General features: G+C 44.8%; 1 long non-coding RNA gene across 1 annotated transcript in view; it reads left to right on the plus strand.

Annotated features, from left to right (window-relative positions):
* The window catches only part of LOC128703867 (uncharacterized), a 95,560-nt gene extending 81,829 nt beyond the window's left edge, over positions 1–13,731 (plus strand). Inside the window, exon 2 of the long non-coding RNA XR_011394698.1 lies at positions 9,997–13,731. This is a non-coding gene — a long non-coding RNA (uncharacterized lncRNA). The remainder of the gene's footprint in view (positions 1–9,996) is intronic.
* The last annotated feature ends 507 nt before the right edge of the window (positions 13,732–14,238 follow it).

Raw genomic sequence — 14,238 nt, forward strand, 5'->3', positions numbered from 1 at the left:
TTGTTCAAGCGGCCGCCTTGTTGTGTAACAGCCGGGGAGCCATCCCCTACCACTCCCTGACACCACCCCCACCATCCCCTACCACTCCCTGACACCACCCCCCACCATCCCCTACCACTCCCTGACACCACCCCCCACCATCCCCCACCACTCCCGGACACCACCCCCCACCACTCCCTGACACCACCCCCACCATCCCCTACCACTCCCTGACACCACCCCCCACCATCCCCTACCACTCCCCGACACCACCTCCCGCCATCCCCTACCACTCCCTGACACCACCCCCCACCATCCCCTACCACTCCCTGACACCACCTCCCGCCATCCCCTACCACTCCCGACACAACCCCCCACCATCCCCTACCACTCCCTAACACCACCTCCCACCATTCCCTACCACTCCCTGACACCACCCCCCACCATCCCCCACCACTCCCTGACACCACCCCCACCATCCCCTACCACTCCCTGACACCACCCCCCACCATCCCCTACCACTCCCTGACACCACCCCCCACCATCCCCTACCACTCCCTGACACCACCCCCCACCATCCCCTACCACTCCCTGACACCACCCCCCACCATCCCCTACCACTCCCTGACACCACCCCCCACCACTCCCTGACACCACCCCCCACCATCCCCTACCACTCCCTGACACCACCCCCCACCAACCCCCACCACTCCCTGACACCACCCCCCACCACTCCCTGACACCACCCCCCACCATCCCCTACCACTCCCTGACACCACCCCCCACCATCCCCCACCACTCCCTGACACCACCCCCCACCACTCCCTGACACCACTCCCCACCATCCCCCACCACTCCCTGACACCACCCCCCACCATCCCCAACCACTCCCTGACACCACCCCCCACCACTCCCTGACACCACCCCCCACCATCCCCTACCACTCCCAGACACCACCCCCCACCATCCCCCACCACTCCCTGACACCACCCCCCACCACTCCCTGACACCACCCCCCCCACTCCCTGACACCACCCCCCACCACTCCCTGACACCACCCCCCACCACTCCCTGACACCACCCCCCACCACTCCCTGACACCACCCCCCACCATCCCCCACCACTCCCTGACACCACCCCCCACCATCCCCCACCACTCCCTGACACCACCCCCAACCACTCCCTGACACCACCCCCCACCATCCCCTACCACTCCCTGACACCACCCCCCACCATCCCCCACCACTCCCTGACACCACCCCCCACCACTCCCTGACACCACCCCCCACCACTCCCTGACACCACCCCCCACCACTCCCTGACACCACCCCCCACCACTCCCTGACACCACCCCCCACCACTCCCTGACTCCATCTCCCACCATCCCCTACCACTCCCTGACACCACCCCCCACCATCCCCTACCACTCCCTGACACCACCCCCCACCATCCCCTACCACTCCCTGACACCACCCCCCACCATCCCCAGCCACTCCCGGACATCACCCCTCACCATCCCCTACCACTCCCTGACACCACCCCCCACCATCCCCTACCACTCCCTGACACCACCCCCCACCATCCCCTACCACTCCCTGACACCACCCCCCACCATCCCCTACCACTCCCCAACACCACCTCCCACCATCCCCTACCACTCCCCGACACCACCCCCCACCATCCCCTACCACTCCCCGACACCACCTCCCGCCATCCTCTACCACTCCCCGACACCTCCCCCCACCATCCCCTACAACTCCACGACACCACGCCTTACCATCCCGTACCACTCCCGACACCACCCCCCACCATCCCCTACCACTCCCTGACACCACCCCCCACCATCCCCTACCACTCCCCGACACCACCCCCCACCATCCCCTACCACTCCCTGACACCACCTCCCGCCATCCTCTGCCACTCCCCAACACCACCCCCAACCATCCCCTACCAATCCTCGACACCACCTCCCACCATCCCCTACGACTCCCTGACACCACCCCCACCATCCCCTACCACTCCCTGACACCACCCCCACCATCCCCTACCACTCCCTGACACCACCCCCCACCATCCCCTACCACTCCATGACACCACCATCCCCTACCACTCCCCGACACCACCTCCTGCCATCCCCTACCACTCCCTGACACCACTTCCCACCATCCCCTACGACTCCCTGACACCACCCCCCTCCATCCCTTACCACTCCCCTGCACCACCTCTCACCATCCCCTACCACTCCCTGACACCACCTCCCACCATCCCCTACCACTCCTTGACTCCACCTCCCGCCATCCCCTACCACTCCCTGACACCACCTCCTACCATCCCCTACCACTCCCCGACACCACCTCCCGCCATCCCCTACCACTCCCCGACACCACCTCCCACCATCCCCTACCACTCCCTGACACCACCCCCCACCATCCCCACCACTCCCCACCACCATCCCCCACCACTCCCTGACACCACCCCCCACCCCCCTACCACTCCCTGACACCACCCCCCACCCCTCACCACTCCCTGACACCACCTCCACCATCCCCTACCACTCCCTGACACCACCCCCCACCAACCCCCACCACACCCAGACACCACCCCCCACCCCCCTACCACTCCCTGACACCACCCCCCACCATCCCCCACCACTCCCTGACACCATCCCCCACCATCCCCTACCACTCCCTGACACCACCCCCCACCATCCCCCACCACTCCCTGACACCCCCCACCCCCCACCATGACACCACCCCCCCCATACCACTCCCTGACACCACCCCCCACCATCCCCCACCACTCCCTGACACCACCCCCCACCATCCCCCACCACTCCCTGACACCACCCCCCACCATCCCCCACCACTCCCTGACACCACCCTACCCTCCCAGCATTCCTAATTCATGTGTGTCCAGTCTTTCTCTGCTATAAGGCAGCCGTGTTTGTCAATTGTATTAAGAGATTTTAATTACTGTATCTTGTATCTGCCAAGCAGTCATGATACCAATAACCATTCTAGCGTTGGCGAAAGTGGCACAAAGAGGTATGACTTTACCTGGAGTTTACCTGGAGAGAGTTCCGAGGGTCAATGCCCCCGTGGCCCGGTCTGTGACCAGGCCTCCTGGTGGATCAGAGCCTGATCAACCAGGCTGTTACTGCTGGCTGCACGCAATCCAACATACGAGCCACAGCCCGGCTGGTCAGGAACCGACTTTAGGTGCTTGTTCAGTGTCAGCTTGAAGACTGCCAGGGGTCTGTTGGTAATCCCCCTTATGTATGCTGGGAGGCAGTTGAACAGTCTCGGACCCCTGACACTTATTGTATGGTCTCTTAACGTGCTAGTGACACCCCTGCTTTTCATTGGGGGGATGTTGCATCCTCTGCCAAGTCTTTTGCTATCATTGTGAGTGATTTTCGTGTGCAAGTTCGGTACTAGTCCCTCTAGGATTTTCCAGGTGTATATAATCATATATCTCTCCCGCCTGCATTCCAGGGAATACAGGTTCAGGAACCTCAAGCGCTCCCAGCAATTGAGGTGTTTTATCTCCGTTATGCGCACCGTGAAGGTTCTCTACATTTTCTAGGTCAGCAATTTCACCTGCCTTGAAAGGTGCTGTTAGTGTGCAGCAATATTCCAGCCTAAATAGAACAGGTGACCTGAAGAGTGTCATCATGGGCTTGGCATCCCTTGTTTTGAAGGTTCTCATTATCCATCCTGTCATTTTTCTAGCAGATGCGATTGATACAATGTTATGGTCCTTGAAGGTGAGATCCTCCGACATGATCACTCCCAGGTCTTTGACGTTGGCGTTTCACTCTATTTTTTGGCCAGAATTTGTTTTGTACTCTGATGAAGATTTAATTTCCTCGTGTTTACCATATCTGAGTAATTGAAATTTCTCGTCATTGAACTTCATATTGTTTTCTGCAGCCCACTGAAAGATTTGGTTGATGTCCGCCTGGAGCCTTGCAGTGTCTGCAATGGAAGACACTGTCATGCAGATTCTGGTGTCATCTGCAAAGGAAGACACGGTGCTGTGGCTAACATCCTTGTCTATGTCAGATATGAGGAAGAGGAGCAAGATGGGAGCGAGTACTGTGCCTTGTGGAACAGAGCTTTTCACCGTAGCTGCCTCGGACTTTACTCTGTTGACTACTACTTTCTGTGTTCTGTTAGTGAGGAAATTATAGATTCATCGACCGACTTTTCCTGTTATTCCTTTAGCACGCATTTTGTGCGCTATTACACCATGGTCACACTTGTTGAAGGCTTTTGCAAAGTCTGTATATATTACATCTGCATTCTTTTTGTCTTCTAGTGCATCTAGGACCTTGTCGTAGTGATCCAATAGTTGAGACAGACAGGAGCGACCTGTTCTAAACCCATGTTGCCCTGGGTTGTGTAATTGATGGGTTTCTAGATGGGTGGTGATCTTGCTTCTTAGGATCCTTTCAAAGATTTTTATGATATGGAATGTTAGTGCTATCGGTCTGTAGTTCTTTGCTATTGCTTTACTGCCCCCTTTGTTGAGTGGGGCTATGTCTGTTGTTTTTAGTAACTGTGGGACGACCCCCGTGTCCATGCTCCCTCTCCATTGGATGGTAAAGGCTCGTGATAGGGTCTTCTTGCAGTTTTTGATGAACACGGAGTTACATGAGTCTGGCCCTGGGGCAGAGTGCATGGGCATGTCATTTATCACCTGTTCGAAGTCATTTGGCGTCAGGATAACATCAGATAGGCTTTCTATTCTATCTATTATCACACTGGCCGATTCCCACCAAGGCACTGTACTTCCCATCTCCAGGACTCAAGTCCAGCCTGCCGGTTTCCCTGAACCCCTTCATAAATGTTACTTTGCTCACACTTCAACAGCACGTCAAGTATTAAAAACCATTTGTCTCCATTCACTCCTATCAAACACGCTCACGCATGCCTGCTGGAAGTCCAAACCCCTCGCACACAAAACCACCTTTACCCCCTCCCTCCAACCTTTCCTAGGCTGACCACTACCCCGCCTTCCTTCCACTACAGACTGATACACTCTTGAAGTCACTCTGTTTCGCTCCATTCTCTCTACATGTCCGAACCACCTCAACAACCCTTCCTCTGCCGTCTGAACAACAGTTTTGGTAATCCCACACCTCCTCCTAACTTCCAAACTACGAATTCTCTGCATTATATTCACACCACACATTGCCCTCAGACATGACATCTCCACTGCCTCCAGCCTTCTCCTCGCTGCAACATTCATCACCCATGCTTCACACCCATATAAGAGCGTTGGTAAAACTATACTCTCATACATTCCCCTCTTTGCCTCCAAGAACAAAGTTCTTTGTCTCCACAGACTCCTAAGTGCACCACTCACCCTTTTCCCCTCATCAGTTCTATGATTCACCTCATCTTTCATAGACCCATCCGCTGACACGTCCACTCCCAAATATCTGAACACATTCACCTCCTCCATACTCTCTCCCTCCAATCTGATATCCAATCTTTCATCACCTAATCTTTTTGTTATCCTCATAACCTTACTCTTTCCTGTATTCACTTTTAATTTTCTTCTTTTGCACACCCTACGAGTTTCATCCACCAATCTCTGCAACTTCTCTTCAGAATCTCCCAAGAGCACAGTGTCATCAGCAAAGAGCAACTGTGACAACTCCCACTTTATGTGTGATTCTTTATCTTTTAACTCCACGCCTCTTGCCAAGACCCTCGCATTTACTTTTCTTACAACCCCATTTATAAATATATTAAACAACCACGGTGACATCACACATCCTTGTCTAAGGCCTACTTTTACTGGGAAATAATTTCCCTCTTTCCTACATACTCTTACTTGAGCCTCACTATCCTCGTAAATACTCTTCACTGCTTTCAGTAACCTACCTCCTACACCATACACCTGCAATATCTGCCACATTGCCCCCCTATCCACCCTGTCATATGCCTTTTCCAAATCCATAAATACCACAAAGACCTCTTTAGCCTTATCTAAATACTGTTCACTTACATGTTTCACTGTAAACACCTGGTCCACACACCCCCTACCTTTCCTAAAGCCTCCTTGTTCATCTGCTATCCTATTCTCCGTCTTACTCTTAATTCTTTCAATAATAACTCTGCCATACACTTTACCAGGTATACTCAACAGACTTATCCCCCTATAATTTTTGCACTCTCTTTTATCCCCTTTGCCTTTATACAAAGGAACTATGCACGCTCTCTGCCAATCCCTAGGTACCTTACCCTCTTCCATACATTTATTAAATAATTGCACCAACCACTCCAAAACTATATCCCCACCTGCTTTTAACATTTCTATCTTTATCCCATCAATCCCGGCTGCCTTACCCCCTTTCATTTTACCTACTGCCTCACGAACTTCCCCCGCACTCACAACTGGCTCTTCCTCACTCCTACAAGATGTTATTCCTCCTTGCCCTATACATGAAATCACAGCTCCCCTATCTTCATCAACTTTTAACAATTCCTCAAAGTATTCCCTCCATCTTCCCAATACCTCTAACTCTCCATTTAATAACTCTCCTCTCCTATTTTTAACTGACAAATCCATTTGTTCTCTAGGCTTCCTTAACTTGTTAATCTCAATCCAAAACTTTTTCTTATTTTCAACAAAATTTGTTGATAACATCTCACCCACTCTCTCATTTGCTCTCTTTTTACATTGCTTCACCACTCTCTTAAACTGTCTCTTTTTCTCCATATACTCTTCCCTCCTTGCATCACTTCTACTTTGTAAAAACTTCTCATATGCTAACTTTTTCTCCCTTACTACTCTCTTAACATCATCATTCCACCAATCGCTCCTCTTCCCTCCCGCACCCACTTTCCTGTAACCACAAACTTCTGCTGAACACTCTAACACTACATTTTTAAACCTACCCCATACCTCTTCTACCCCATTGCCTATGCTCTCATTAGCCCATCTATCCTCCAATAGCTGTTTATATCTTACCCTAACTGCCTCCTCTTTTAGTTTATAAACCTTCACCTCTCTCTTCCCTGATGCTTCTATTCTCCTTGTATCCCATCTACCTTTTACTCTCAGTGTAGCTACAACTAAAAAGTGATCTGATATAACTGTGGCCCCTGTATAAACATGTACATCCTGAAGTCTACTCAACAGACTTTTATCTACCAATACATAATCCAACAAACTACTGACATTTCGCCCTACATCATATCTTGTAAACTTATTTATCCTCTTTTTCTTAAAATATGTATTACCTATAACTAAACCCCTTTCTATACAAAGTTCAATCAAAGGGCTCCCATTATCATTTACACCTGGCACCCCAAACTCACCTACCACACCCTCTCTAAAAGTTTCTCCTACTTTAGTATTCAGGTCCCCTACCACAATTACTCTCTCACTTGGTTCAAAGGCTCCTATACATTCACTTAATATCTCCCAAAATCTCTCTCTCTCCTCTACATTCCTCTCTTCTCCAGGTGCATACACGCTTATTATGACCCACTTTTCGCATCCAACCTTTACTTTAATCCACATAATTTTTGAATTTACACATTCATATTCTCTTTTCTCCTTCCATAGCTGATCCTTCAATATTACTGCTACCCCTTCCTTTGCTCTAACTCTCTCAGATACTCCAGATTTAATCCCATTTATTTCCCCCCACCGAAACTCCGCTACCCCTTTCAGCTTTGTTTCGCTTAGGGCCAGGACATCCAACTTCGTTTCATTCATAACATCAGCAATCATCTGTTTCTTGTCATCCGCACTACATCCACGCACATTCAAGCATCCCAGTTTTATCAAGTTTTTCTTCTTCTCTTTTTTAGATAGGCTTGTGTTAACCAAATTCTGTGGCTCTCTCATAAAAAATTCATTTTGATCTTCGACTTTCAGTCTGGTTAGCGGCTTGCTAAAAACTGAGTCATATTGGGACTTGAGTAGCTCACTCATTTCCTTGCTGTCATCTGTGTAGGACCCATCTTGTTTATGTAGGGGCCCAATACTGGACGTTGTTCTCGACTTTGATTTGGCATAGTAGAAGAAATACTTTGGGTTTCTTTCGATTTCATTTATGCCTTTTATTTCTTCCCGCGATTCCTGACTCCTATAAGATTCCTTTAGCTTAAGTTTGAAGCTTGCAATTTCTTGGCCAGTGTCTCCCTACGCATTTCAGATATATTGACCTCTTTTAGCCGCTCTGTTATTCTTTTCCTTCGCCTCTAAAAGGAGCGCCTGTCTCTTTCTATTTTACATCTCCTTTTACATAGAGGAATAAGCCTTGTGCATACATCGAGTGCCACCGAGTTAATCTGTTCTAGGCATAAGTTGGGGTCTGTGTTGCTTAGTATATCTTCCCAGCTTATATCGGTTAGGACTTTGTTTACTTGGTCCCACTATGTTTTTGTTATTGAAGTTGAATTTGGTGAATGCTCCCTCGTGACTAATCTCATTATGTCGGTCTGGGACTCCGCGCATACATGTCTGAACCTCAATTATGTTGTGATCTGAGTATTTTGTTTTTGATATGGTAACATTTCGTATCAGATCATCATTGTTAGTGAAGATGAGGTCTAGTGTATTCTCCAGTCTAGTAGGCTCTATTATTTGCTGGTTTAAATTGAATTTTGTGCAGAGATTTAAAAGCTTGTGTGAGTGTGAGTTTTCATCAGAGCTGCCTCCTGGTGTTATTACTGCAACAATATTATTTGCTATATTCCTCCATTTTAGGTGCCTTAAGTTGAAATCCCCCAGGAGCAAGATGTTGGGTGCAGGAGCTGGAAGATTTTCCAGACAGTGGTCAATTTTTAACAGCTGTTCTTGGAATTGCTGGGATGTTGCATCCGGAGGCTTGTAGACTACCACAATGACTAGATTTTGGTTCTCGACCTTTACTGCTAAAACTTCCACTACATCATTTGAGGCATTAAGCAGTTCTGTGCAAACAAGTGACTCTGCAATGTACAGGCCGGCCCCCCCCCCCCCCCTTTTGCCTGTTCACTCTGTCACATCTGTATAGGTTGTAACCTGGGATCCATATTTCGTTGTCCAAGTGATCCTTTATGTGGGTCTCAGTGAAAGCCGCGAACATTGCCTTTGCCTCTGCAAACAGTCCACGGATTAAAGGTATTTTGTTGTTTGTTGCTGGCTTTAGACCCTGTATATTTGCAAAGAAGAATGTCATCGGACTGGTGGTATTGTTGGTACTGGGGGGGATTGAGCACTTAGGTCTTAGAATTAACAAAGATATTAGACAAGAGATAACCTGTAGCCATAACTGAAGTGTTACTTTGTATATAGAAAAAGAGGTTAACATGAGTTTGTGTGACTTACTGACTGAATGACTGACTGACTGAATGACTTGATTGGCTTACTGAATGACTTGACTGACTTACTGAACAGCTTGACTGACTTACTGAATGACTTGACTGACTTACTGAACAGCTTGACTGACTTAGTGAACAGCTTGAGTGACTTACTGAACAACTTGTCTGACTTACTGAATGACTTGACTGACTTAGTAAGTGACTTGACTGACTTACTGAATGACTTGACTGACTTACTGAATGATTTGACTGACTTACTGAGTGAATTGACTGTAATAATATTATATTATTATTATTGCTGAGAAGAAACAGAGAATGATTTCCATGGAATTAAAGCATGAAATCATAGATAAACAAGCGAGGTGTCCAGGTTTTGGATTGAGGGGAAAGAGGGAGGGGGGGAGCTGGCTCGTAATTCAAATGTTGGCTCGTAACTCAGAGCAAAAAATCGACCCAGGGACAGCTCATATCTCAAAAAGCTCGTAAGTTGGGACACTCGTAAGTCAAGGTTCCACTGTATATGCTATGCCTGAAAACTAATTTACTTCTTTTATTCTTTAAAAATTAAAAAGTGATAATTTTATATGGCGAATCATTTGATAATAGAGAAAAACTTGTTTTCTAGTTCAATATGTTGTGTTGGTAATGATGGAATATTGTACTATACTGACACATGTTTCTCTTGCAGAAGTATTATGCGGAGGACAACCAAATTGTATCTTACACTATATCTTCAGTACTTCAAGAAGCACAGGTGAAAGACCTCCAGGTTCTATCTTTCACTATATGCTCAGTACTTCAAGAAGCACAGGTGAAAGACCTCCAGGTTCTATCTTACACTATACGTTCAGTACTTCAAGAAGCACCGGTGAAAGACCTCCAGGTTCTATCTTGCACTGTACGTTCAGTACTTCAAGAAGGGCAACACCTGTTTTTCTTACGAATTTTTAGCTGGTCATATAATACTAATTAAAGAATTTTGCTTTTGATATTGCAAATTCTATCTAAAAATTGCATGGCAGTTAATAGAAAAATATAAGTTAGTAATATTGTTAAGAATTTTCAGAAAAAAATCAGCATTTAAACCCAATAGAAAAATAATGAAAATGTTTTTCAGTGTATGTTCAGTGTTTTAGTACATATATGTTTGTCTTTTAACACAAAACAAACAAAATTGTTGTAGTCTTTTATAACAAATAAAATAAACTTTATCAGTGATCATAGATAAAAATAGTTTTGCCTAAAACAAATCAAAACATTGCAATAGATTCATGAGGAAAATTGTATGTCTAGTGCACAAAATATTTTACCAAAAAACAAATCTTGAAATACACATGAGAGTACGTAAGATTAACTAAACCACTTTTGAATGACTAAAGTATTTTAAAATGGAAGTATCTTTGAAAAATATGAAAAAACATAAAGGAGATAAACCATTTCAGTGCTCAGAGTGTCTGAAATGTTTTAGTAGTAAAGGCTATCTTGTGATACATATGAGAGTACATACAGGAGATAAACCATTTCAATGTTCAGAGTGTCTGAAATGTTTTAGTCGTAAAGACTGTCTTGTGACACACATGAGAGTACATACAGGAGATAAACCATTTCAATGTTCAGAGTGTCTGAAATGTTTTACTGGGAAATGTAATCTTTTTACACATATGAGTGTACATACAGGAGATAAACCATTTCGATGTTCAGAGTGTCTGAAATGTTATAGTGCAAAAGGCAGTCTTGTGAGACATGCACAAATACATATGGGAGATAAATCATTTAAGTGTTCAGAGTGTCTGAAATGTTTTACTGAAAAATGCAGTCTTATGAATCATATGCGACTACATACGGGAGATGAAACATTTCGGTGTTCAGAGTGTCTGAAATGTTTTACTACAAAAGGCAGTCTTGTGAATCATATGCGACTACATACCGGAGATGAAACATTTCAGTGTTCAGAGTGTCTGAAATGTTTTACTGCAAAAGGTAGTCTTTTGACACACATGAAAGTTCATACAGGATATAAACCATTTCAATGTTCAGAGTGTCTGAAATGTTTTACTGAAAAAGGCGGTCTTGCAAAACATATGCTAGTACATACAGGAGATAAACCATTTCAGTGTTCAAAATGTTTGAAATGCTTTAGTGAAAAAGGCAATCTTGTGAGACATATGCGAGTACACACAGGAGATAAACCATTTCAGTGTTCAAAGTGTCTGAAACGCTTTACTAAGAAAGATAATCTTGTGAGACATATGCGAGCACATATGAAGATGAAACATTAGTGTTTAATGTATCAGGAATATTTTAGTTTTAAACACATGAGAATACAGTGGAACCTCTACTTGCGAGTTTAATCCGTTCCTTGACCTTGCTTGCTACTTGCGAGTTTAATCTGTTCCTTGACCTTGCTTGCTACTTGCGAGTTTAATCTGTTCCTTGACCTTGCTTGCAACCTGATTTGCTTGTTTGCAGAGTCAATTTTCCTCATTTAAATTAATTGAAATGCAATTAATCTGTTCCAGTGGAATTCTGTACTTCAATAATTTCGCTAATATCAACTTTATGGATTAGTTATCTATCTCACTTCATCTAATATGACCTAATAGCCAATATAAATAACATAGAAACCTGATATACTCTAAAATAAAATATGTAATTCATGTAGTGGTATGGGCGGTGTCAGTGGTGGATGAGAGTTTGTCTGGAGACAGGACAAAATACTTCTTGAATAATGTCGCTAATATCATCTATATGGCTTATTTATCTCTCAGTTCATCTGCTATGGCATAACAAGCAATATAAATAACATAGAAACCTGAAATATAGTCTAGAATGAATAAAATATGTCATTATATATGTTGCGGTTGCGGCGGCCGACGAGAGTTTGTCTGGAGACAGGACAAAATACTTCTTGAATATTTCGCTATTATCAACTCTACAGCTTGTTTATCTATCATCTAATATGAAATAATAAACAATATAAATAACATAGAAACCTGATAAATACTTTAGAATGAATAAAATATGTCAATATGTAACAGGTGGAGGCGGCCACAACCGCTCTCTCTTTGTTGTGGTAAACACTGCCATCTAGTGGCAGCCTTTTAAAACCATCTTTTATGTATTATAATTATTATTATGTAGTACATTATTATTATATATGTATTATTATTACACATACTATTATTATTATACATATTATTTTTTTTATTATTATCACACTGGCCGATTCCCACCAAGGCAGGGTGGCCACCAAGGCAGGGTGGCCACCAAGGCAGGGTGGCCACCAAGGCAGGGTGGCCCACCAAGGCAGGGTGGCCACTAAGGCAGGGTGGCCACCAAGGCAGGGTGGCCCAAAAAAGAAAAACTTTCACCATCATTCGCTCCATCACTGTCTTGCCAGAATGGTGCTTTACACTACAGTTTTTAAACTGCAACATTAACACCCCTCCTTATTATTATTACATATTATTATTATTACAATATAAACAATTTGTAATTATTATTCACACAAAAAATATAAGATTTACTGTTATGCCTTTTTGCAATAATTGTATAAATAATGTCAGCCCAGTCACGACTGCATATTGGAATGGACATTGACGTACTTCACTTGTTTACTCTTCAACATAGCCAAAACAATCGAACATTTCTCATATGTTGAGCTCTATTTCAAGGTACTTTTCTTCATGAAAGCAATCAAAATCATAACTATTTCTGTAATATATCTTCCATTCTATCAAATGAGACCAAAAAAATGAGAATGCAATCATAAAAACCATACAAAAATTCTGCTAAGGGGTGGCTAATTGCTAAGAAGTGAACTCCATTATTTATGCTTAGATTTCTTTCATTTTTGGTGTACATTAAGAAGCATCTTTCCATCATACATTGCCCAAGTTTCAATAAGACAGTCCAACAAACAAATGAGATACAATTTTGTAGATCAAGAGCAAGAGCCCCTCACCAGTGTCAAGGAACCTGCCTTGAGGTCTGCTCACTTACAGAATTTTGCTCGCATATGGAAGCAAAAAATCGACCCATTGACTGCTCGTATTTGGAAAAACTCACACGTGGATGCGCTCACAAGTAGAGGTTCCACTGTATGTACAATGTTCTAGAATATTCAAGAAATATTCTGTGTCAGTTAATATGCCTTTGTGAATTCTCCTATTCAGGCTTTTCTTTCTTATAATAACTAGGTAATTCCCAATTTACGTATTTTATTTTTAACACCATTACTATCATTATTATCCTCTATCACCTGCAACTATCATTATTATTATCATTATAATATTAATGACAATGTAATACAGTAAACCACTAAACTAGTTGCAATCACCATGTTGCAATCACCATGTGTATTTTGTACCACTGTACCTAGATTGGCTAGGACCTCAGTAAAATTGAAATTAAAAAATTAAAATTCTTTATTTCTCTGTTGATATTACAATGCGGGAGTTTATGTGTTATAAAATGTTATTGCATATTATAAAATACTTATTACAAGGAAGGCCATTAGTATGCCTAGATTTGCCTAGGCATTTCAGGCAGACTAATACTATTTCTTACTCTATATTGACACAGGTTATGGATCATACTCATATTAGAGTGAGGTAGCTGTAGTGATTAACTAGATCGCTCTACCTCTCTTTTGGGCTATCCTAGGATGTGCAAGACAGGTATACAATACTATCAAGATGAAAGTTAAGACACCTGTGCAACATCTGGTTATCTTATTGTAGCCGTTTTGCCATCCAGTGGCTTTATCAATACAGATTCTTGGACATAATTAGAAAACAGAAGAACTATATACAAAAGATGAGGTAATCAGTCCCTCAGCCTTGGAGGTGGTGTTTACAGCACCATGGTTGTAGAGATTCTGAAGCACAGGCAAGGAGACTGGCACTTATGTAGGCGTCAGTGAATAGGG

Source organism: Cherax quadricarinatus, chromosome 95 (assembly GCF_038502225.1).
Source record: "Cherax quadricarinatus isolate ZL_2023a chromosome 95, ASM3850222v1, whole genome shotgun sequence".
NCBI classification, from domain to species: Eukaryota; Metazoa; Arthropoda; class Malacostraca; order Decapoda; family Parastacidae; genus Cherax; species Cherax quadricarinatus.